Genomic DNA, 23,074 nt, shown 5'->3' on the forward strand with positions numbered 1-23,074 from the left:
TTTTTTTTTTTTTACTCCCATGTTTACATAATATAATGTTTATAACTGTATGGGTTTTGCGTGGGTTTGTTATTTTGCCTTCCTACCCTTTTGTACTTCTCCCACGCGAACATGCAACAGGGGACAGCTGCTGAGGAGCAGACCGACTACCGCAATCAACCTGTTTTGGGAATGGCTTTGCCTTTAAAAATGATCGCCTGTTATTTGTTTACAGATTTTAAAAATCAGCTGGATTTTACAAGGATTGCTTGAAGTTTGTTCGTTATCTTACTCACTAATCACTTTGGTCCATCAGCAGATATAAATGTAGAAATTTAAAGTTGGAGGCTACTCACAAATTGATTTTGACAGTTGTATTAAGCTTAATAACAATCCTGCTTTGTAACAGTGATGACTTCGATGATGAATGCATAAATGGTACTTATTTTTTGAATACCCTAAAGAAACGATGTTTTTAAGATACAAGTTTATCATGTAATAGATATTCCGAAATGTAAAGTTGTAAAATGGCTGGCCTGATGTGCTCATTTTTAGGATAAATTCCTTTTGGATTTAAGTTTCCCTATTTTTATATCAAAGCTTTCATGTTAAAATGATAAATAAGTTATATTTGTGAAGCAGGGAAGAGATTCGGTTCTTTGGGAAATGATTCTGTTTTCCATTTTTACCCTCTCCTGCATCCCATTCTTTTTAGAGAATGGCTCCGCCAAGATGAAAACTTGGCAACTGCGAAAAAAAAATATATTTTGAAGGTGCAGATTTTCTTTTTTACTCCCTGGCATATGTAATGCATAAGTACATGACATTTGGCAGTATGGTTTTTACCTTTTTTAAAAATACTTTATAATAATTTTATAAACCAAGGATTCTGGACTTTAAAACAGATCATTTAATGTGAGCCTGATGAATTATTAGTGCTCCATTTTCTTTTTCCTAAAGAGGCCCCTCACCCAGATCAGGCTTGATGTTGTTATATTTTCGTCCTAGGTATTCAGGGAATTATTAAATTCTGCCCACTGATATTTCAGTCTATAAAAATATTTTAAAGTAATCAAGGTTATTACCATTATATATTGTGAGCAGGGGAAGATTTTGGTAAAAATGTGTAACGTTCTGATTGTAAATATTTTCATTGTTAACACTTGCTATTGTATTTGTTGTTTTTATGACTAGTTTTTCTTTATATAATGTTAAAGGTATCACATACACTTAATTTTTCTAAATACTGTAAATGAACTGCATTGAAATGTAAATGTACTATATGTAGAAGAATTGCTTACATTTAATCATGCTGGATTTTGCAAATATTGTTTTTAAGAAGTTTGGTTATAAAGGAAGCTGAACCAAGTGACATATGTAAAGAAAAAATTATCAAATGTAAACTGCAGAGAAGCACAGCAGTAAGTGGGAGTTATTTTTATTATCCAAGGTATAAATTATGAGTATTTCTTCCTGGGATTGATATTTGAATATATATTGTTGCCAAAAAAGATCTAGTACCCCTCTACCACCAAAAAAGAAAATTTGGTCCACTAGCAAAAGGGTAAAAAAAGAGAATCAAAGTGACTAATTGACAACATTTTCAAAAACAGTTGATAATAATGCCACCTTCAAAAAGGAAGGATCAGAAACAGTAAAATTCTCCAAATGCTGAGGATTTTTCTCAGTTGGTCCCATTCAGCCTGTGCCATGGTAGATATATGGTGAGTGACAAGTGAGGTGGCCTCCTGGATGCAGAGGGGAGAATTTTACAATGTAAGGTGTTTGCAAGGGTGGTAAATTTAGATTTGTAGTTATGTGGATGGTTATTAGTGTAGGAGAGTTTCTAGAAGCCAGTTTGGTTGCTCCAAGACCTCCTTACTAGAATTCTTTGAAGTACTGTCTGTAGGCATCATAAATAAGAATTTTAGAGTTCCAGAATCTCAGTGATTAAATGATATATTGGAACAGGAAATAGGGGTATAGATTTGTCTTAGAGTTTTCTGGAGTTGATAGAACCCATACAAAAATGGTGTCATCTTATTTCAAAATTGCACCCAATGGCAGAGCAAATATTTGAAATAAAAAAAATTAGAACAGGAGCTCTAGAGCTAGATTTAGCTCCTTCCATAATTAATTGTGTTTGTGACCATGGGTAAGTTACTTAATCTCACTGTGCCTCAATTTTCTCATCTCATAATGTTATAAGGATTGAATTAGTTAATACAATAAGCTCTTAGAGTTGGGTCTGACATGTAGTAAACACTCCATAAATAATACATGCTATTATCATCATTGTTATGATCATTGGTATTTTAGAAAACAGCTAGAAAATAATTATCACTAATATCAGGACTATGAGATAACTTCTATAAACTCTTTGGTGCATTTCATTCCAATAGTTTTTCTTAGTTTATTTGATTTTTACACAGCAGAGATGTTACTATATAATTTCGCATTTTGCTATTTTCACCTAGCACAATAAGCATTTTCTCATGCTGTTATTTTGTTAGCATCTTTTTAAATAACCACATAATATCTGTGTGATTTCTCTTAATTATAAACATTTTCCTATTGGACAGTTAGCAAGTTTCTAAATTTTTTTGCAGTTTTAAGAAACACTTCAATAACATCCCTGTAGTGTATAAAAATCAATGTGTTTTAAATTATTTTGTTAAGATAGATTCCCCAAAGTGAAAACATTGAGTCAGAGTATATGACCTTCAAAGCTCATAGTCCATGTTGCCCAATTTCTTTTACTTAAGGGAATTTCATAATGGATTTAAAATAATTTGAGGAGTACAGCATTTATTACTCATCACTTGAGATGGGAGGGAAGAGGGAGTGAATTGCATGTTTTTCATGTAATATATTGGGCATTATTTGTAGGCAGTTAGCATAATTTTACATATAGTATGCTCATTATCATAGTCCTGTGTTACAATATAGGAGTTACTTCGATTTTACTGATGGTGGGAAAACTGAAGTATAGATAGGTAAGTACTTTGCCCAATGTCTCAGAGTGTTCAAATCTGAATCCAAATCTGCCTGATTGCAAAGCTCATGTTCCTTCATTAATAACGTTTTATGTAATATACATGTTCAGGTCCTTATAATGAATACATGGACATTGAATGAGCATGGAATTTCATCATGAATCTAACTGTAGATCATAGATCACATCGTTAAAATAGTGAAACTGAGCTGGAAGTAATGAATGGATAAATTAGTTCAACCAGATAGGGCCTAACTATTCATTGACCCTTTAGAAAAGGAAAAAAAAAATCCTTACTGGATGAGATATAATTGGTAACAAATATATAAAGCTTGTTTCTAGGATGCAGGCAGTGAGCATCTGTGGGTGAAACACTCTTGGTAATGACCTCAACACAAATAGGGGAGAAAGAAAGAAAGCAAGCCATCAGATTTAGGAGTTAAGAGAAATGACAAAGGCCGATTAAATAACTAACCTGAAGAATACACTTAGGAAGACCCTGATAAGGTAAACTAAGGTCTTTAAAATACAGTTATAAACAAACAAATAATAAAGATGTTCCAGACAAGGAGAATAAGGCTTACCCACAAAGTGTGGGGGGTTAAGGTTATACTGAAAACGAAAGCAAAAAACATTAGAGTTGCATTTTTATAATTGACTTTGAAGTACTCTGAAGTCATTAGTAAAATAATTATCAGTGGAGTCCCTTAATCCTCAGGTGCAGAAGTTACTGCTGTAGATGAAAAGGTTGATCCCAGAAGGGCCAAGACCCCACTGTTTTTATCTTTACTAAAGAGGAATTGTGGGGGGGGAATATTTCAGCAAATCATGAATGTACTAAATAGATGCATATAAATTATTAGGAATAGATGGTTTCCACCGAAATTGTGAAGAAAATAATAAAATATATTGATCATTATGCTGCCATTAGTAGTAATGTTTTTGAAAAATGCTTAATGAAGTAAAAATATATTTTGGTTAGATAACAGGAAAATACTGAGAAAGATGGCAAATTATGAAGGACTTTTTATGCCACTTATTCATCCATTAAACATTTTTTAGTGCTGGCATTGTCCCTTGTCCTCAAGAGATTTAAATACTAGTAGAGAGAGAGAAGTGTAAACAAAAAAGTATAGTTACACCTTTTATGATATAAATCTGTGGAGGCACCCAGGGGGGCTAGTAATAGATACCATGCAGAGTGGGGAAAATGGTGCAGGTATTTCAGGGGACTAAGGGCAGCACTTCATAGTATATCAGTAAAGGTAAGGACCTTTCATATTCTTGAAAATCGAAGCAGTTAAGAGACCCTAAAAGCTGTAGAGAAGGAGTCCACAAACTTTCTGTAAAGGACTAAACAGTAAGTATTTTCTGCTTTGTGGGCCCTACCAGCTCAGACATTTTAGTGCAAAAGCAGTCATAGACCTTATTGAAATTAATGGAATAACTGGATTTGAGGATGAAATAACCAACTGAATTGATGTTGCCCTAGCACAAGCCATCGAAAGATTTGAAAGGAATTTACAATATTGATTTGTGTGAATCATTAAGAACAGAATAAAAATAGAAAATGGATTATTTTTAAGCACTGTAAAGCAGTAAAATAAAAGACAACTCAATTTTGTAAATGGGCAACTTCACAGAAGAGAAAATACAGTTAGCCAATAAACATGAAATATTGTTCTACCCCATTGACAGGGAAATACAAAGTTTGTAGGGAAACTCATACATTGAATAAATCAGTACAGCCATTTTAATTTTAAAGTAGAAACATTTTGACCCAGCAATCTCCATTTCTTAGAGAAACATGGATATATAAGGACTCAATTGTGGTCAATAAATGTCCATGGCAAGAGAACCTCCAGACTCCCAGGTCACCTTTCACCTCCCGCACTCGCATTCATTCCAGTTCATGTGTGAATCTGTTATTTGTCTTTTTTTTTTTTAACCCCTTCCACTTCTTCATATTCTTTTACTCTGCCTGCTGAAATTTACAGCCCATCATGTACAAGATCCAGTCTCAATTTATGCTTAAACATTCCCTTCACTTTGTTGATCTGACAGAAACCTGACTTCTTTGCACTGTGCAGTTTGGCTCCTTTTTTTTTTCCATGGCTCTTCGTATCACTGTTCTTACAGGTGGGAAAGGTGTCTGCCATGCACCTCATTGCCACTTTCAGACTGTTCTCCCTTCCCTTCTCACTAAAAATCTCAGTGTTGGGTTATGTCAGCAGATTATGTAATCCACTATCCCTCACAATTTCTATCAACTACTAACCTTGTCTCTCAATATTTGTAGCTTGTGGCTCATTGCCCCTGTCCCGAATATCACCTCAGTCTTTATATTAAACTTGAGAAGAGTATACATAACTGATCATTCCAGTACCCTGGCCTCTCATTTCCTAGACCTTTTTTCCTAGCACTCTTCCCATCTTCCCTATCTCTTCCAGTCATTCCCATAGTGATACCTTCTTCCATTGTCAATAACTGCAGTCCCTCCGTAGTTACCATTTCATGTATTTTACTGTTTAACCTCACTTCCTATTTTTGTGGTTCACTTGTACTTAGTATCTCAGCTCCAACCATCTTTTGACACCAATGGAGTCTTTAATCCATTCAGCCTACTCTCCTGTCACTCACCTCTTGATGTTTTCACTCCCTTTCTTACTCTGTTTAAATTCCATGGTTAATCATTTTAATCTCTTTTGCGGATCCGCCCCCTTACTCTTTCCTTCTTTGGTGAAGTCCACAGCCCCAGTTAAACCAATTCTGCTTTTTTTGCACCAGTTCCTATGTAACAGTCTGGCTGGAAGCAAGCACACAACCACACATGACAACATACCTCAAGTAGGTCCTTAATGCTGCTGGGTTTTTTTATTATTATACTTTATTGATTATGCTATTACAGCTACCCTGATTTTTCCTCCTTTGTTCCCTTTCACCCAGTACCCCTCACACTCTCAGGCAATCCCCCCGCCATGGCTCATGTCCATGGGTCATGCGTATAAGTTCTTTGGCTACTCCATTTCCTATCCTGTATTTTACATTCCCGTGGCTGTTCTGTAACTACCTATTTGTACTCCATAATCCCTGCACTTCCTGACCCATTCTGCCACACCCCCCCTCCCATCAGGCAACCATCAAAAAGCTGTATGTATCCATGATTCTGTTTCTGTTCTTGTTTACTTAGTTTGTTTTTTAGGTTCAGTTGTTGATAATATGTATTTTTCCCATTTTACTTTTCAGAGTTTTGATCTTAAGTCTCTTTAAAATTTCATATAATAATGGTTTGGTGATGATGAACTTTAGTTTTACCTTGTCTGGGAAGCTCTTTATCTGCCCTTTGATTTTAAATGATAGCTTTGCTGGGTACAGCAGTCTTGGCTGTAGGTCCCTGTTTTTCATGACTTTGAATATGTCTTGCCAATCCTTTCTAGCCTGCAAAGTTTCTTTTGAAAAATCAGCTGACAGTCTTAAGGGAACTCCCCTGTAGGTAACTAACTTCTCTTGCTGCTTTTAAGATTGTCTTTTTATCTTTAAATTTTGGCATTTTAATTATGATGTATCTTGGAGTGGACCTCTTTGAATCCTCTTGTTTGGGACCCTCTGTGCTTCCTGGAATTACATATCTATTTCTTTCCCCAAATTAGGGATGTTTTATTTCATTTTTTCAAATAGATTTCCAATATCTTGCTCTTTCTCTTCTCCTTCTGGCACCCCTGTGATGTGAATGTTGGACCTTTTGCAGTTGTCCCAGAGGCTGCTTATACTACCCTCATTTTTTTGGATTCTTTTTTTCTTCTTCTTGTTCTGATTGGTTGTTTTGTGCTTCCTTGTTTCAATTCATTGATTTGATTCTCAACTTCATCCACTCTACTGTTGTTTCCCTGTAAATTGTTCTTTATTTCAATTAGTGCATCCTTTGTTTCCAGCTGGATTGCTTTTATGCTTTTGAGGTCCTCACTAAATTTCTTGACCATCCTTATAGCCAGTGTTTTGAACTCTGCATCTGATAGATTGCTTATCTCCATTTCATTTAGCTCTTTTTCTGGAGTTTTGATCTGTTCTTTCATTTGGGCCATGTTGCTTTGTCTCTTCATTTTGGCAGCCTCCCTATGTTTGTTTTTTGTGTATTAGGTAGAGCTGCTTTGACTCCATGTCTTGGTAGTGTGGCCTAATGGAGTAGGTGTGGCACAGCCTCCTCTATCACCCAACTGGTACAGCTTCCCCTATCACCCAAGCTGGGTACTCAAGGTGTGTCCTTTGTCCTTCGTGTGGGCTCAGTACACCCATCTCTTGTAGTTGAGCCTTGGTTGCTGTTGGAAGGATCAATAGGAGGGATTTACCCAGGCCAGTCAGCTGCAAGGACTGGCTGTGACCACTTACCTCCAACTGCCACCCTCCGTGGAGGATCAGCTGTGCAGGGGCAGGGTGGTGGTGCTCCAGAGAGGCCTATAGCTGTCCTCTGGGTGCGCTGGCCCTGGGGTTTCCCAAGTGGTATGGGCTAATGTGAGCCCCCACCTGTATTTTGCCTGGGGCCACCCTGCCTGAGCTATAAAGCAATTTGAGATGGCTTCTACTTGTGCTGGGCTTCTAGATTCCCAGGCAAAGCCAAGGTGTGAATCTAGTCTGGCTGCTGCTAGTGCTGGGCTTGGGGCTCACTGAGGCTTGTTTGAGAGGATTTAGGGAGTTGGGCAGCATGAGCGAAGGCCAGCCATTCATATGGTAAAGCAGCTTGGGTGGGCCCATAAGTTAGGTGGGTGGAGTCCCTGGGAATCTCCAAGATGGGTCAAATAGTGTTAGTCATGTTGAGGGAATCTCAGATATGGCACCAGCTTGCTAGCTCAGTGGCTCTGTCAGCGGAGGGCTCAGAAAAGGGATAATGACCTCTACTCAACTTGATGCCAGATACCTGAGTTTCTCCCGGTATACCACTGGTGCCTTTCAAGCTGGTACCCCAGTGCTGGAGCTCAGAGCGAGTGAGTCTGAGTACGTGAGTCCATGTGTGGGTTCTTTAATAGGGACTGCTTGAGGTTCCAACAGTTTCTTCCACCAATTCAATCCCCACTGGTTTTTACAGCCAAAAGTTGTGGGACTTATCTTCCTGGAACTGGAATGCCTAGTGTGGGGCTGGGACTCCTCGATCCTGAGATAGCCTTCCCAAATTTTTATCTACCGCATGTGGATGTGGGACCAGCCCATTCCGTGTCTGCACCCCTCACACTAGTCTGAGTGGATGTGGTTTCTTCCATAGTTGTCAGACTTCCATTCAGCTCAATTTCTGACAGTTTTGAGTAATGGTAGTTCTATATTTTAGTTGTAATTTTGATGTGGTTGTGCAAAGAGGTAAACTATGTCTGCCTACACTGACACCTCAACTGGAAGTCCTAATGCTGCTGTTCATTGTACTTTATTTTCCTAGTTCACCCTCCTATTTCATATCTTACTTTCTTTAAATCTCTTTTCCCATCCTCACTTTCAGCTCATGATATTGGTTCCTACTTTGCTAAGAAAATTGAAGCAATCAGAAAATTTCCAGATTCCCACCAACATATGTACCTACCAGCATCTGGTCAATTTGTGTGCTATCTTTTGCTTGTTACCTTAGATGAACTGTTCATGTTCCTGAGTCTGCTTTTGTACTAGATCCCATCCTGTCTCATTGGCTCAAGGACATTGCTTCAGCTTCTCTCCTTCCTCATCAGTTATTTTTCTTTATTGGATTTTTGTCAGTAACAGACATGATAATATTTCTCCCATCTTTTAAAAATGCAAAAGCAAAAAGTGATTCACTTTTCACCACCTGTTCCCCCTCCATGTTTTTCTTTTTTCAATTCCTCAAAAGTGTTATCTGTACTTCTTATTACCAAGGCTTCTCCTTCCGTGCTCTATTAAACCTACTTCCAGTCAGGCCTTTGTCTGTACCGTTCCCACTGAAACAGGTCCTCAGATCCTGCAGTAATTTCATGTTGCCACATACCATATAGTACATTGATTCTGTCCATCTTAACCTATCTACAACACTTGACACAGGTATTTGCTCCTGTATCTTCGAAACACTTTCTTTTTTGCTTTCCAGGTTGACAAATAGCCCTGGTTATCTACTACCTCAGTGCTGGCTCCTTATAAATATCCTTTGTCTTTCTTCTCACAGACCTCTTGATATTGGAGAGCCCTGGGGTCAGTCCTTGTTTTTGTCTGTCTGTCTGTGTACGTGTGTGTGTTTTTTTCCTATCTATACTTACTCCATTGATAATCTCATTCAGCTTTATGGCTTTAAATATCATTTAAATTCCAGCACTGCTTAAATTTAGATCTATAGCTCCTCTTCCTAACGTCTATCTCATATGTTCAACTAACTGCCTATTCACCATCTCTACCTAAATGTCTAAGAATACAACACATGACACCCAACTAAGCTCCTAAATTGCCTTCCCATTTCTGTATGTCAGTGGCAACTCCATCCTCCCAGTAGCTCAGGATAAAATCTTAGTTATTCTTGACTTTGCTTTTTCTTTGACTCTTCAAAAACATTCTCTCAGGACAACCTGGTTTTTTTTCTTTTCTAAAAAATATCATCATAATACATCCAGAATCTTGCTATGTCTCACCCTGTCCTCAGTTGCTACCATGGTTCAAACCACTACTATCATAACTCCTTGGATTAAATAGGCTACTACTTACTCTCCGCATGTCATCGAAGCCCCTCCCAACAGTCTTCTCAATATAGTAGCCAGAGCAAGCCCTTTTCAAGTTAAGACAGTTCCTGTCACTTCTTTATACAAATCCCTGCAAGGTCTCCCCCTTTCACTCAGAGAAAATCTAGTCCTTAGAATGGCTTACTAGGCTCTCCATAATCCGTCCAACAGCCTCCCCTTTCACCTGACCTCATTTCCCATTACCACTTTACCTCCTTGCTCACTGGCCTCCTTACTATATCATAAACACATCGGTCATGTTCCTACTTCAGGGCCTTTGCTTTAGCTGGTTCAGCTGTCTGGAACGTACTTCTCCCAGATATCTGCTAGGCTCCTGGCCTTACCTCCAGGTCTTTGCTCATATTTCACCCTCTTTAAATAGCCTGTTTAGTACTGTATCCTACCCTCTCCCATCCTCCTTATCCTGGATTCTCTTGGATTTTTTGTACAGCACATACTGCTTTCTAACGTACTTATATCAGAGGTCATCAATCTAGAGCTCCATTGCCCTATGGCCAGTTTTTTATACAGCCTGTGAGCTAATAATGGTTCTCACATTTTTAAAGGGTTATAAAACAAAGAATATATGCCACATCTGCAAAGCCTAGAATACTTACTGCCTGGTGCTTTGCAGAAAAAGTTTGCTCTATATATTCTGTTTATTGCCTTTCCCTGCAAGAATGTAAGCTCCCAAGAGGGCAAAGATCTTTGTTTTATTTATTGCAGCAACTAGAACAGTGTCTAGAACAGGGGTGTCCGACCGTTTGGCATCTCTGTGCCACACTGGAAAAAGAGTTGTCTTGGGCCACACATTAAATGCATTGTGATACATAATCACAAAAAGAAAAAAATCTCGATGTGTTAATAAATTTACAATATTGTGTTGGGCCACATTCATAACCATCCTGAGCTGCATGCAGCCCACAGGCCACAGGTTGGATACCCCTGGCCTAGAATATAGTAAGCACTCAGTAATTATTTGTTAAATGAATGAATTGCTTACAATGGTGCAAAATTCTAAAGAGGTTAAGTGTATCAATAATCTGTACTGCAGGTAGTAATGAAATAAAGCTATATGAGGGAGGACCAAAAAAAAAAAAAAAAAAACCAACAACGTGGAATTGTCTTCTGGAGGGCTGACCCCTTGTAGTACAAGCTTCCTGTGCTAAATGAGTGTCCTGGGAACCCCTCTGTATCAGTGTACCAGCTGGCATTGTTTCAAGAGGCTGCATTTAGCTTCCGCGAACTTATTTTTGAAGATTCTTTCAACATGTTTGCCTATTTCATGATGGGTGATTTATGACCACACCTGTCCACGCCACAGTGAGTGTTCAGCAATTTTTGACAAAAAAAGACGGCATGACCCCTATGCTCCACCCTCCCTATTCACCCAATCTTGCCTCATGCGACTTTTTTTGTTTCCCCAATAAAAATAGTCCTCAAAGGGAAATATTTTGCCAATGTGGAAGAGGTGAAACAGGAAACAGCAGAAGCACTGAAAGACATCAAAATTAACGAGTTCAGAAACTTTTGAGCAGTGGAAAAACATCTCAGTGCATCAAATGAGGGTACTTTGAAGGTGACTTGAAGTTTAAACATGTAAGAATAAATATCCAATTTTTTTATAAATAAATTCCAGTTTTGGGGTGTTCCTCCTCGTTTGTAATGAGTAGGAAAACAGATATTTTGAATGAGTTTTTATAGAACAGAACTAAAACTTTATTTTTTCAGAAACATATGTATTTAAATGCCCAAGAAAACTGCCCTATATGGTTATGAATCAAATAGATATTAGAGTACCTTCAGGGAGGTGACCAGGATTAGGAGAGGTACTTGAAGGGAGCTTGAATTTCATCTCTATTGTTTACTTTTTTAATATACAGTGAGAAACAGTCATATGATAATTTTTCCTTTAAAGATTTTTTTTTTGATGAAGAGAAAGGAGGAGGAAAAGAAATAGGTTCTAACTAAAGCAATGAGAGGAAATAGAAAATAATGGGGTAGAGTGAGAGGGAAGAGAACACTGCCTTTCTTAGATATCATATTTGGCCAGCAATCTGAATGAGAAGGAGTGAACAATATGAATATTTGAAGAAAGAGTATGCAAAAGTAAAGGCTCTTAGGTGGGAACAAGCATAACATTATCAAAGAACTACTAAAAAAAATCAAAAAACAAAATGGAACATAATGAAAGGGGAGGGCAGAGACTGCCAGGAGATTAGTTCAGAGAGACAGGCAGAAGCCCAGATTATGTGCAACTTTGTAGGCTGGCATAAGGATATGAGATATTTTGACAGAGAGAAGACATGATTTAACTGAAGCTTTAACAGTATCATTTTTGCTACTTTATCTCAGAAACTGAACTATAAAGAAACAAAAGAGAAGGCAGGGAAGCCTATCGTAGTAGACCATGCTCTTGTACAACATGGTATCTGGACTAGGGTAGAGAGTGGAAGGGGAGAAAAGTGGTCAGAGGGTATATTTTAACAAAACAGGTTGATAGTTGTGGGATACAAGGGAAGTCAAGGATTACCCATTGGTATTTGGAGTGAACAACTGGACATTAGGCACTTAGTAATATTAAGCAACTAGAGGAGGAATAGTTTTGAATGGGATGGGGAAGAGAATCAAGAGTTCTGTTTCAGCCAGCAACAATTGAGATGCCCATTTAACAAACAAGTGGGTATGTCTTATGAGACATTGGATACTTGAGCCTGGAATTCAGACTGCTATTTAATGGCACAGACGTAATGAGATTGTGTAGATACAGAAAAGAAAGGGGCTTAGGATATTTAGAGGTGGGGGAGCCAGCAAAGGAGACTGACAAAGAGCAGCCAGTGATCACAGGCAATGATACTCATATCAAAAACCAGTTTTAAATGTCTAGATCTGGATTAGAACTTTTTGTAATGATGGATCAGGGTTAAATATGTCACCTGATGAGCGTTAGGACAGAAGGAAGAGCAAAAAAAGTGAAGATATTTAAACTTTATATGTGAAATTTACTAGACTTTGGCACAAATAATATGTTTTCAGAGTTATTGGTGTTGATTGTTTAGAAAGGTAAAATAAAATACCTGGACTAATTCTTTTGTGATAGAATTTAGTTGGCAATATATGGACATGGTCTAAGGATCCTGATCTGTTTCAAAAAGAGATTGCTTCATAAAATGCTGCTTGTCAAGCATTTATTAGAAAATATTACGAAAAATTAGAAATTAATTTAGGAAAAGAGCATTAAACAGTGATTCATTGAAGCCACAGTGCTCCAGAGCAGGAATTAGGATTTTTAGTTCAATAAAATTTTACACAGTTTTTTGTTAAACACAGTTTTAAGGGTTTTAAGAGGATAATAGGTAGAGGATTCTGTTGGTTACCAGGACCCAAGTTATGATGAAAAATTTTCTAACGTTTTCAGTTAAAGAGATTGATCTTAACATGGAATGTGACTTCTGTAAGAAGTGACCCAAGCCTAGTACAGTAGTGTGCCCTTTAACAGGAGCCCAAGTATTTGTTGAAAGAATCAAGTGACATGTAGCTCTCATTTAGGTAACTTAGTAGTCCCAGAACTGTACTTGAACAATGGAATCGAATACAAGTTTCCCTGAAGGCTTGGAGAATTTCAGTAGCAGGTAAGGGGAAAAAAAAATAAGGCCAGCTTTTATATGCAGAATATGATCAGATTCATTATTTACAGTCAACTAAATATTTTACTTCTAGAAGCTCAAAGGACCATGGTCTTTAGCTGCTTCATAGGTGAGGAAATTATCCAAATGAGTGTGATTTGTACAGGGTTGCCCAGCTAGCTATTCTTCGTGCAGGGAGGAACTGAGACAAGAGCCCCGGATCTCTGACTCTTTTTTTTTTTTTTTTTACTGATGTTATTTTGGCTCTTCATGGAAATCACAAGATTTTAACACCTGTGGTCAGAGGCATTTTGTCCTAAAGTTCTATCATGTTAAACTACGCTTATTAGCTTCAGAAAGATCGTGGCCGAGACTTCAAGTGTCTGCGTTGCCTCCCCAAATAACATCCTTCCCCTGGTCCGACATTCCCCGCCCCCACCACCACCACCTTCGTCATGAAACAGCGGAGCTGCTGTAAAGGTAGAAGACTTTTCGAGAGAGTGGTATAGTTTAAGATTTAATGTAGGAATTTGATGGGGAAGCTTAAATAAAACAGTTGAGGCATAAAAAGGAAAAAGCTCTCATAAAACCCTGCTTTATTTTAACCTTGCATCTTAGTGGATTAAAGGCTTTTGTTTTGATGTTGGTACTTGCTGATCAGGTGCAGAGCAGGCAATTTTTATTTATAAAACAGAACCGACACTTTAACACTGCAGTCAGATTTTAGTAGAGCTTAAAAATTGCTCAGCAAACAGAACAAAATTGTGATTTCAGGTAAAATGATCATTTTCTGATTCTGGGTATTATAAGCACCTACACATCTCGAATGCTTTTGGGTTAAGTTTACCAAATGACCAGCCACATATTGAATTATTGAATTTAGTAACAGAGATCTTAGGAATTTCCTAGTTCATCCCTCTCATTCCAGACTTTTATTGTGGCTGTAGTTTTCCAGCTATAAAATTCTGCATATACAAGTGCTTAATAAATGTTTGCATGTTGATTTAATTTCTGGAGTTTCTTCCTTCTAGAATATGTTGCTACTCTTGTAAGAATGTAAAATGACAACTGGAGAATGTGTTTTATTAACTATTTATAATAGTGGTTACTTAATATATAAAAATTTTAAAATTGGAATATTATTTCATGTGACTGTAGACAAAGATTTGCTTTTTGTGACTCTAACCCTGCTCCAGGAAAATGATTAGAAAAATTTATTTAATAATAAATGAATTTATTTTTCTTTCTAAGAATCAGTTCAGTGTAAAGAAAATAGTGTGTGCTTTTGAGGCAGCTCATTAGATTCCTATGTCTACCAATTTTAAGTGTACAGTCATAAATGGTATCCATCTCATAGACTAAATAGGCACACACACTATACCACTTGTTTGAAGACAGTATGTAAACATGTATTTTCTTTCCATCTCCTCTTAGTTATTGTATTGGCCTCCTTAGAAAAATATATTTAGAAGAATCCATTGACAATGTTAACATAATTTTTTATCTTGGAGAGTTTTTATTTACTATTTTTTAAACCTCTTAATTATAAATTACTGAAATGATTTATGAATTATTTTCTTAAAAAATAAGATAGCATATGATATAAATGATTGATTGGCAAAATTAAAAGTCCTAGAACTCTAACCTTTTCAGTTCAGGATGTTCTAAATGACAAATTTAAGTTATTTGTAGTATCTCATTTATTTTTGCAGTTGGAATTTTCTTACACATTAGTAAGTAATTTTTGCTTAAAATATTTATAGTTATGATTATTGAGAGACTCTATAGAACTTTTTGAGACTACCGAAGTCTCAAGAACTGTTGTAGATGAATTATAGAACCTCTTTTCTAAGCTGAAATTCATTTTAATTTTCTGTTGGCTTTTCTACATTTTTGTGGGATTTTTTTTCCCCAGTTCAACAGATAATTTAACTGAGCTATTTAATTATTTTTTTCTTAAATGATATTTCTGTAATTATGCATCAATGTTTTGAAAAATTAGGAAATTGATGAGAGACGCTTGGAAAAAATTCTTAAGTTATACATTTAGTTAATATAATAGATATTTCAAAATATTTTTCAAAACAGTTGTACTAATTTAGAAAGTTTTATATTAAATTGTGGTATTCTTGTTTTAAATTTTGTAGTGGCCTTAATGTGTTTGTATATCTTTACTTAGTATTTTGTTTAAATACTTAAATGTTTTAACATTATCTTGTTATAGCATTATTAAAAATTATTTCCAGCTTGCCTCTCTCTCTCTCTCTCTCTCTCTCTCTTTTAGGACAGCCTTCCTATGATGTAGGTCTCTGGGATTATAAAATAACTTCCTGGTATAATTCTGTTTTGAGTCAGTTTTTTTATTACTATAATGATTTTTTCTTTATTTTCAAAATTATCATTATATCATTGTCTCTATTCATTTTAATGGTATAATCTGGGCAAAAGTTGCTACAAGTGCATCAGTTTTCTGTAACTAAAATTTAACCTTTTAAGTACCATAACCTGTAAGTATTTTTACAAAAACACTTAACTATATTTCACACCTTCTTGCCATCTGAAAAAGTAAAATAAAAAGATATAATTTAAGTTTTTGATGATTCTGTCATTATTATGAGTAGCAGGCATTGTAACATAACATAGTAAATTCTCTGGGGTCTTTTTCTCTGCCCTATTTATGACTTCAAACAATTATACTGTTGGAGATGTTAATTATTTATTTTTCTTATAAAGGTAATGTATCTACAATATTGAAAAATATTTTAAGAGAAAATAGAAAAAGACTCATTATCCTAACACCCTAGTACACTGCCAGCTTTTCATTATTTCATTCCAGTCTTTTTCATTTAATAATCTTGCCTTTATCTTATACATATTTTTTACTTATTTGTAGTTCTCTATATACAACTTTTTAAATCATTTTTTTACTTTCTATTTATAAACACTTTTCATGTCATTATAGAAATTACTTAATGACTTATGAATTATTGTCTTAGTAGACCAGCAGTTGAACATTGTGTTATTTACCCATATCTTTATTGTTGTATTAGAAATAATCTTGGGGTAAAAATCTTTGAGATAACACTTTTTTTTTCTGTATTTAGGATTCTTAGGATACAGTCTCAGAAGTGTAATCATGAGGACTAAGGATCTAGAAATGCATATGGCCCTCAATATAGATTGCTGAGTTGATTTTCAATAGGTTGTAGTAGTTTATACTATTATCAGTAATTTGTTAAATTTGATTCATCATATCTTTAGCAGTGTAGTATATTATTATTATAAAATTATCTTTGCTAATTAGTCTGCCAACATTACTTCACTATTACATTTATTACTAGCAAGGTCAGCATTTTTTTTCATGTTTGTTACTGTTGTATTTCCTCTTGTTAATTTTTTTCATGTGTTATCTATTGGTTCTAAATTAGTTTTCTAGATAAGTAAAGTTATTAATGTACCATATCTCATTGTACTGTCCACTTTTGTATTATAATATGCTAGGAGCTCCCTTTTATATTTGCTCAAATAAAGAATATGTTTGTCTGCCATATATGTAGATAGTGGTGTCTCCTGGAAATGCATGGTAAGGATGTTGTAGGTCCTTTGAGATGTATACTGTCTGAGTCTTGGGAAACAAGTACTACCTGAAAGCTGGCACTGTGGTGAGGATAAGTTGCCATTATTCCTTCTCACCTCCCACTGATATAAAATAAAGTGTTAATAAAATGAATATTGTAAGCTATTCTTTCCCTTGATGGCAGCAGGGGTATTGGCTGCAATTGCTCAGAACCAAAATATTATAATTTGGAAAGGGGGAGGGAGAGGAGTGGTACAAGTATAATGGATGAGTAAGGAATTCTGTTGTCTGTATATAAAGAGGGTGCACACCTGAACTGGCAGCTGGCTTTGTCCTTGGTTTTCTCTGTTCTTCCTACTCAGTTTATTCCCTAACATCTGGGTATATTCATTAAACTCCATGCCTCTCAGAGACTTCCATGTCAGCTCTCAAATTTATTCTGCTGTCCAATTTAAGGAAATTGATTTCCATGATAGTCATCAGCCTTCATTGTACCAACCCCACACACAGTTCCTAGAGAGCTCCCTAAAACATTCAGTTCCTTTTACTTAAAGCAAATACATTTTGGGAATAGCTTGTTATAACATATATAATCACATGATTATATATGTAAATAGTTATTTAATATTTCTATTTTGATTTAGCTTTTTTTTTTTTTTTTGGTGCCAAGGAAGAGCAACTCATTTAGATTGTCTTAAGAGAAAGAGGTAGGTTTATTTTAAGTCATTTGTGGAAATAGCTGTCAGAAAACAAGGCAGCACCCAGGAGCAGTTACTCTCCTTCTGGTGAACCATGTAATCTTTCTCAGAGCTTCCTTGTTTTCCTCTGTGCTGATCCATTCTCTTCTCTGTTTGCTTAGAGTTTCTGCCCCTTTATACTTTTGTTTTGCACATGGAATCTAATGATGGCCACATGCCTACCACATCATGACCTTTTAGCTTCTGCTTTGAGGATTGGTACAGGGTAAATGACCTTTTAGCTTCTGCTTTGAGGACTGGTACAGGGTAAATGATCCTAGTACATCCTGTTCATGTTTCCTAGAAAGGAAATCCAGTTGATTTAGCTAACTTTTTGTGCCAGGATGTGCTCAATCATGGTTTAATCAATTGTGTTTAGGATATGTGGTCATAAAGTGTCAACTTTGCCTTTAGACCCATCACTTAGACATGGGTTGTAGGCTACCCAGATCCATTCAGAAAAAGCTGTAGGGTTTACTGCTAGATACCTATAAGAAAATCAGTACATTATGCCCCCCAAAAAAGTAGGAAGGAAAGAACCTAATAATATAGAACTAGATGATTGAACTATGTTTTTAAAAATAGAATCAGATTCTTCCCCTTAATTATTTTGCAATGTTGATTTCTAGGTCTTGATTTTCCCATTTATTTAAAATAAGAGGATTGGATTAATGCCTAATTTTATTTTCGTTCTGAAGATGAGATGTTTATTTCTAATTACAGTTAGTTTAAATTGACAAATTCCAATTGTATGGGATGAGAGGGATAGATAGTGATAAGGACATGATATTCAATTAGCTGATTAAGTGATATCTCTATCTGCATCTCTATTAGTAATAGGACAAAACACTTTTTAATCCAAGATTCAGTTTTAAGGGTCTATTCTTATAAACTGAACACTTTCTTCGTGTGTTATCAGTGTTATCCTTCATGTGCAGTATAATTTCAGATTTCTTTACCGTCTCCCATTTTAGGTTTTCATTAATTTTTTTTTTTTTATGTCTTGAGTTTGGTTTGAGTCTCATTGTTTCTTTGTTACAGAAAAACAACTTGAACACTAACAGAATATAAGCTGTTTTTTGTTTTTGTATTAAACAGTTAGTCATATAGTACCATCTGTTGAAGAACAGTATTTTCCTGCTTTTTTTTTCCCTATTTGTGGACTGTATAGAATTCACTTTGTGGTATTCTTTTCCTATCTTTTTTGCATGCTACAAGGACTACCCTCAATTAACTACTTAGTTTTCACACTTAGAAAACTTTTACAGATTGTTACATTCATATCTGATTTACTATTTACCACTTGATTTCTGAATCTTTTCTTTGTTCCTCCTATTCCTCCAATATTTCTTTTGATTGTTCCATTCTTTAGAATATTACCTCATTTAAATGACAGATAAAACAGCCCATTTTGTTATTCTTTGATCATACAAAAATAATTTATTTTTCATCTTAACTCTGTCTGATGATACAAACTGCCATCAGTAAATCTGGGTTTTAATGATAATTTCAGTGGCGGGTAGTGAAGTGTGAAAGGGATGAACGTTAAGTACCTACTATTGTAGCACTTTACATTCTGATTTAATCTTTTCATCAACACCATTGCACAGAATGTTAATCCACTTTCCTAAAAAATAAATTTATAGAACTGGAATTTGAACCCCTGTATATATAACATTTGGAACCCATGCTGCTTCTACTGTATCTTCCTGCATACCAGCCATGAACAGTGTAGAACAATATTTAGCTCAGGATCTAAAATTGTAAAACTTGATTTTCTTTTGTAAGTTTTTCTGCTGTCTTTCCACTACTGAAGTCTGAATATATACCTGTTATGTGTGAGTGAGATTTCAATACACAATGGAAAAATCAGATACATGCTAATGGTAATTAGTTTACTCACCACTTAACCATTTATCTCCTTTCTACTTTACTGTTCTAAACTGCTCTGACCCTTTTCCAATTCATCCCTTGCCAGTGAACATAGTAGTATACTTGTCTTTTTACACTTGAAAATGAGGAATATTGAATCAACACATTATACTTTAACAATCAAGAATAGTTTGGGAATTAAAAATTCCTAGAGCCCTCATACTTCTGAACTTTAAAAGCAATCTAACAACAATGAAACAGTATACTTGTTAGTTACCAAAATGATCTGTAATGACTGTTCCCATGTGTTACTTAATTTTTCAAAAAATTATCAGCTTAGCCCCGGGTAAGTTTACAGGTATGTCTCACTTTATAAATATGTAGATGCTAAGGTACCGAATCATAGCTACTCTTTTAATTGTTCTGTGAATTAAAGAAGCAGTTTGGAGAAGAAAAACATTGGACCAGGAATAGGAAGACATACCTTGCAACTCAACTTTTTTTTTTTTTTGAAAAGTAATAGTAAAACTTTTTCTTCTTTATTTTAAAATTTTTTTTCATATTTGAGATATAAGTGACATGTATAAGTTTAAAATGTACAACCTAATGATTTTATTATTTTTTTTAAATTGTTTTTACTTTATTTATTTTTAGGAAGAGGGGAAGGGAGGGAGAAAGAGAGGGAGAGAACCCCCAGTGTGTGGTCATCTCTCACGCCCCCAACTGGGGACCAGGCCTGCAACCCAGGCACATGCTCTGACTGGGAATCAAACTGGTGACCCTTTGGTTCACAGGCTAGTGCTCACTGAACCACACCAGCCAGGGCCATAATGATTTTATATATATGTTGTGTGAAATGATTACCACACAAGGTTAGTTAATACACCGGTCACTTTACAAAGTTACAATTTTTTTTAATGGGGGTTGTGTGTAAGAACTTTTAAGTTACTCCCTTAGCAACTTTCAAATATGTAGTACAGTGTTATTAACTATAGTCACATACTGTACATTAATACATCTGTCACTTTACAAAGTTACAACTTTTTTTTAAAAATGGGGTGTTTAAGTTACTCTCTTAGTTACATTCAAATATATGATATAGTGTTATTAATTATAGTCACATGCTGTACGTTACATCCCTAGAACTTACTCATAACTGGAAGTATGTACCCTTTGACCACCTTCACCATTTGTCCTTCTTCCTTCTGCCCTTGGCAAACGCCAATTTGCTCTCTGTTTCCATGAGTCTGGGGTTGTATTCTGTCTTGTCCTTTTTTATTTTTTTTGGTCCCTCATATAAGTAAGATCATACAATATTAGTCTTTCTCTGTCTGAATTATTTCACTTAGCACAGTGCCTCAAGGTTTATCCATGTTGTCACAAAGACCAGGATTTCTTTCTATTTATGGCCAAATAATATCTTTCCATTAGTTTGTGTTATACTATATATATAGTGTGTGTGTGTGTGTGTGTGTGTGTGTGTGTGTATGTATCACATTTTCTTTATTCATTATTCAATGGGCATGTACATTGTTTCCATGGCTTGACATGAGGGCCCAGATATCTCTTGGACATAGTGATTTTATATCCTTATAGTATATACCCAGAGTGTAATTGCTGGATCATGTAGTAGTTCTGTTTCAATTTTTTGAGGAACCTCCATTCTCTTTTCCATAATGGCTGCACCAATTTATATTTCTGCCAACAATGAATAAGGGTTCCCTTTCTCCACATCCTCGCCAGTACTTATCTCTGTTCTTTTTGATAATAGCCATTCTAACAGGTTTGAGGTGTTTTTTCATTGTGGTTTTGACTTGCATTTTCTTGATGATTTGTCATGTTCAGCATCTTTTCATGTACCCATTGGCCATTTGAATATATCATTTGGAAAAATACCTATTCCAGTCCTTTGCCTATATTTTAATCAAATTATTTGTTTGTTGATTTTTTATTTTTGCTAGTGAGTTGTACAAATTCTTCATATATTTGTGTATCAACTCCTTACCAGTGACTTGCAAAATTTTCTCCTGTTCCATAGATTGTCTTTTCATTTTGTTTCTTTGGCTTTGCAGAAGACTTTTAGTTCATATAATCCTGCTTATTTATTTTTGCATTTACTGCTTGTGCTTTAGTGTCATATTTATGATGTCATTGCCAAGATCAATGTCAGGGAACTTTTCCCCTATATTTTCTTCTAGAGATTTTTTTGGTTTCAGATCTTACATTCAAGTCTTTAATCCATTTTGAGTTCATTTTTGAGTAGTGTTAAGACAGGGGTGGGTTCAGTTTCATTCTTTGGCATGTGAATATCCAGTTTTCCCACCACAATTTACTGTAGAGACTATATTCTCCCTATTGACTATTATTGGCTCCTTTGTAAAATATTAGTTGACTGTATATGCATGGGTTTATTTCTGGGCTCTCAGGTCTGTTCCATTGTCTTTGTGTCTCTTTTTTTTATGTCAGTTCCATACCATTTTTTATTGCTATAGCTTTGTAATATAGTTTGAAATCAGGAAGTGTGATGCTCCTGTCTTTGTTCTTCTTTCTTAGGATTGCTTTGGCTATTCAGGGTCTTTTGTGGTTCCATGTTAATTTTAGGATTGTTTTTTCCCTTTCTGTGAAAAAAGTCATTAGAACCTTGATAGAGATTGTATTATCACTGGATGGGTTTGGGTAGTATGGACATTTTAATAATATTAATTCTTCCAATCTATGGAGTATCTTTCCATTTATTTGTGTTACCTTCAGTTTCCTTCATCAACATCTTTTAGTTTCCAGTGTACTGATCTTTCACCTCCATTGTTAAATGTATTCCTAAGTATTATTTTCTTTTTGATGTTATTATAAATGTGATTGTGTTACTTTTTTTTCCAAGTAATTTGTTGTTAGTACACAGAAACACAGCTGGTTTTTGTATGTCTTTTTGTATCCTTCAACTTTACTGAATTCATTTATTAATGTCCTGGGAGAGTCTTTAGGGTTCTCTGTGTATGAGATCATGTCATCTGCAAATAGATATAATATTACTTCTTAATTTCTGAGTTGGGTGCATTTTATTTCTTTTTTAATTGCCTTATTGCTTTGGTTAGGAGTTCCAGTGCTTGAATAGGAATGGTGAGAACAGGCACCTTATCTGGTTCCTGACATTAGAAGGGAAGGTTTCAACCTCTCACTATTGAGTATGGTACTACCTGTGCCTTTATCATATATGGCCTTTATTGTATTAAGGTTTGTTTTTTCTATACCATTAGTTGAGAGGGTTTATCATGAATGGATATTGAGTTTTGTCAAGTGCTTTTTCTCCATCTATTTAGATGACCACATGATTTGTCATCTAAATCATTCTATTACTGTGATACATAATTTTGATTGATTTATGTATGTTGAATCATTCTTGCATCCCAGGGATTAATCCCACTTGATCATGGCATAAGATCCTCATAATGTGCTGTTGAATTTGGTTTTCTGGAAATTTTTGAGAATTTTTGCATCTATGTCAAGGATATTGGCCTGTGGTTTCCTCTTAGTGTCCTTATCTGGCTTTGCTGTTAGGGAAATGATGGTCTCATAAATGAATTTGGAGGTGT

At 35.5% G+C, this 23,074-nt stretch overlaps 1 protein-coding gene across 2 annotated transcripts in view; it reads left to right on the plus strand.

Annotated features, from left to right (window-relative positions):
• Window positions 1–23,074, plus strand: part of TNPO1 (transportin 1) — an 86,710-nt gene that overhangs the window by 591 nt on the left and 63,045 nt on the right. The window lies entirely within an intron of this gene.

This window comes from Pteronotus mesoamericanus, unplaced genomic scaffold, assembly GCF_021234165.1.
Source record: "Pteronotus mesoamericanus isolate MK-2021 breed Mesoamerican mustached bat unplaced genomic scaffold, CSHL_Meso_final contig_50, whole genome shotgun sequence".
Classification (NCBI taxonomy): domain Eukaryota; kingdom Metazoa; phylum Chordata; class Mammalia; order Chiroptera; family Mormoopidae; genus Pteronotus; species Pteronotus mesoamericanus.